Raw genomic sequence first — 3,855 nt, 5'->3', positions numbered from 1 at the left:
CTGGCTCCTGACCCAAGGTTTTAATTGACGCGCATTATCAGGATGACTGACACCATCTGTGGTGTTAGGGGTAGGTTTGTTATTGTTTGCAAAGAGAAGCTGAAAACTTACATAAAGAAGTTTATAAGGTTCTGATTTATTCTTATTTCATGATAGTTATTTAAATATTCAAATAAGTAGGAATAGAATCTTGAAGCCCAAAACTCAACTTAACTCCCACTTCAGGACAATGTTCCCAATTTATGATTATATAACACAAAACAATGAAACACAAATAGTGATCCTCGTTTACATTCCAAAACGGGCTCTTAAAACTCATGGACAAGTTTTATAGCCAAGACCTCTGATTTCCAAGAAACTAGTTTTTATTTGTTTTTTTTTTGTTTTGGCTAGAGGACATGTGCTCACGTATCAAAAAGAGTGAAAGAGCGAGCGAGAAAGAAGGGAGAGAAAAAGCATCCCCCACAGGGACTGGTCACACCGTGATCATTTTCTCCCCCAAATTCTCCATCCCATCAGGACCCTGAGCCCAAGCACACCTGTACCCAGGATGTTTTTCAAGCCTCCAGGGCCAAGAGTCAAACCCTCGTCAGCAATGTGGGATCCAAACTTTTCTGTATAGTATTTAATCAGTGAATGACAGAACCGGCCAAGAACCCAGTCTTGGAAAACATTAAAAAAAGAAAAAGGAAAAAAAAAAGGCTACGGTATTCTCACTAAGTGTTTGGATTCACTGAGACAGGATCAGTTACATCCTGTTCTGGTAAGTGGAACTCCATGCATGTTATCATAGTATCAGTCACTTGGAACATGCTTCCTGGAAAGGCAGTCTTCAGGGCAGAGGTGGAGATTCAAGGAAGAGTGAGATGTTCTCAAAGGAGCCTCATGGGATAGGGCCCAGGTATGTGCACACACACAAAACCATGTAGACCCCAGTCTTCCACTACCTCCCAGTGGAGGATCTGGGATTTGGCCCCCCCTTCAGAGGGATCTCACAGCAACATACATAGTCTTTTCTTGCCTCAGAGTCCTGTAAAGGGCAGGGGAGGCAAGAAGGAATTTTGTGACACTGTTTATTATATTGAAACAAGATTAGCCCTCATTTAGATACCGTGGATGGTACTTGTGACTACAGTGCACTGTTATTCTTGTTCCTTCAGACTTTATGTATGTCTGCCATATTGCTTGGAGCAGTGGCCAGCAGGTAACACTATTTAACAGAGAGCAGTGAACTTCACCTAGTGCTAACCTACAAAGGAGCTCCAATTTAAACATCTCACGTATTTCTCCAAATTACATTAGTATATGATGATTCTATATTATTAAGGGATGTCAAGATACAGAGTCCTTGGCACATAACTGCATTATAAGAATTCTCACATTATGCAGAAATTTTTATAAATATCTATGTCTTCCAGCAGACTGTAAGTATGAGGAGGGTATTTGAAAAGTTCATGGAAATACAAATCATGCAAAAAACTATGCATGGATTTCAAAAATTTTGTACCAATATAGACTTGTACTTTAATTCCATTTTCCACACACTTTGTGAAGTTCCCTTATGTTTTAAATGTTAAGACCATCTTTGTTAAGAAAAAAGTACAATGACTGATGTACCACTCAATATTTGATGAATAAGTGACAATGGTATACACATGTCCAGAGACAATGTGGCTAAAAGCCCAGTTCTCAGGTTAGACACCTGGATTCTAACTCCAGCTCCATCCTTACTAGCTGTATAATCTGGGGTCAATTAAACTCTTCAGTGCTTGATTCCTCATATGTTACATGTGGAAATAAAAATATTATATACATCACAGAATTCCTATCTTGTGCCAGACACAAAATAGTTACCCAATAAAGGTTATTACTGTTTTGGGTTTGTTTGTTTTTTTTAATTTTTTACCCTAAGGCACATGCACTTGCCAGAGAGAGAGAGAAAGAAACAATGAGAGGGAAAGTGAGAAATCACCTCCTGGGAGTGATGGCCATGTCACAATCCCTTCTCCTCCATCCTCCTCTAGGAATTTTGGACACATGTGCACACACGCCCAGCATGATTTTCAAGCCACCAGTCTGGGACTTGAACTGCAGTAGGCCATGTGGGAGTCCAGCACCTTAACCACCACTCCACCGGCTGGCCCTAGTACTGTTGTTATTGAAATTCAGAGTATGGGATCACTCTAACTTCTAAAAGACTCTAAACATTTATATGGTTTAATCCCCAACTCTAGTGATAAAGACTTCATTTCATCAACTGAGGTGTGATCCAGTGGCCTTCTAGACATGAGCGTCCCAGGCACAGGTGGCACTGAGGACCAGCTGGGAGTCTTAAAGAGCCCCACAGTGATTTGAATATAACGTATTTGGACCTAGTTCCTAATGTTTGAAGGTGTGGAACCCTGGACTGAAATCTCAAAGGAAGCTATAGAATCCCCTTCCCTTGAGATTCTTGAAAACTCGGATCATTAACTGGCTCTTTAAGATGGGCAGGGACCAGGAAAGCATCTCATATAGTTTACACAGGTCAGTCAAGTTTGTGTTAAACTGCTGTTGACCTTGTTCCAGAGAAGCACTATGACCTGGAGACATAATGGAAGAAAGTATGGGAAGCAGATTGCACCGCTTAGTAAGACTGTAATGAAAACATCTTAATATGCTGTTAATCCTCATTCCAAATGACTTTAAATCTCATTAAGAAACCGTTTCTGAAGGACCTGAATGAATGATGCCCTGGCATGTGCACTTCATGACAGCAGGCAGCCGTCGAGGCCATGTGTAGGGGCCCCCAGCTGAGCACCTCACATCCTATTGCTCACGGATCATAATATGCAGTTTCCAGACTGTAATGGCAAAGAGAAGAGGAAAAAATCACTCCTGTTCCACTCTTGGGGCAAAAGTGTCAAAGATGCTCATGTGAATGGAGACCCAAATTACACACATATTATTCTTTTTAAGCACAAGAGTGTTTTGCATATTCCCTCTTAGGTAGACACTATTCCAAATTTGGTGCAGATTTTCTCCAAATGCAGTTTTTCTCCTCTTTTTGGTTGCTCAAAGGAAGACACCAAAAAGAAAGAAGTTTCCGAAGGGGGAAAGAAAAGCTAGCAGAGGCTTTGATCCGAGGCAACGTGAAGCTTGAGTAAGGACTGAAAGGGGGACATGTGGAGTGACTGAGGACTCAAGGCTCATTCACAGTTTTATAACCATATAAGGGGATTAGACGAAGGCTGGGATGGTGATATGTGAGAAAGACATTTAAACAGAGTTTAATGGTTTGTTCTCTTTCTAATGATTGAACATTAAGTTTAAACATTTTCATATAAATATTATATGTATATAGCAGAATTGCAAATTTACACACCATACTACTCAGTTTTTCAAAGACAGTGTGGCTGAGCTATTGTCCCTCCACACTTAGACCTTATTGAGGAGCAGAGGGAAAAACAAACATGCCAATTAATAGCATCTCAGTTTCCACCCTTAGAAACAACATCTTTGGTAGTTTCTTTTTAAAAAAGAGAATTCTGTTCATCCTTTCTTCCAAATGGCTTGTGGTGATAGAAAGGAGGCCCTATGACTTACAGTGTGCCTGTGTCTCGTGGGGGAATGGCCTGGTCCACACCTGTCTATCATCTTCTAGGCACTACAGGTCCCACCTAGACTTTTGGGACATTATGTAACTATCCCTGCCAAGTCCCCACACACCAGGCTGCAGGGAGCTAGGGACCCTGTCTCAGATCACAGATCTGGTCATCCCCAAGACCAGACTGTTATGGCTCCCAGGACACATTGGATAAGCAGCCAAGTCAAAGTCAGCTTCTTCTTAGTCTTGCAGCCTCTCCCAGGCTGTGG

The sequence above is a fragment of the Tupaia chinensis genome, unplaced genomic scaffold (genome assembly GCF_000334495.1).
Source record: "Tupaia chinensis unplaced genomic scaffold, TupChi_1.0 Scaffold143876_1, whole genome shotgun sequence".
NCBI lineage: Eukaryota > Metazoa > Chordata > Mammalia > Scandentia > Tupaiidae > Tupaia > Tupaia belangeri.
The sequence above is the reverse complement of the archived record's forward strand: the minus strand, read 5'-3'. Positions refer to the sequence as shown.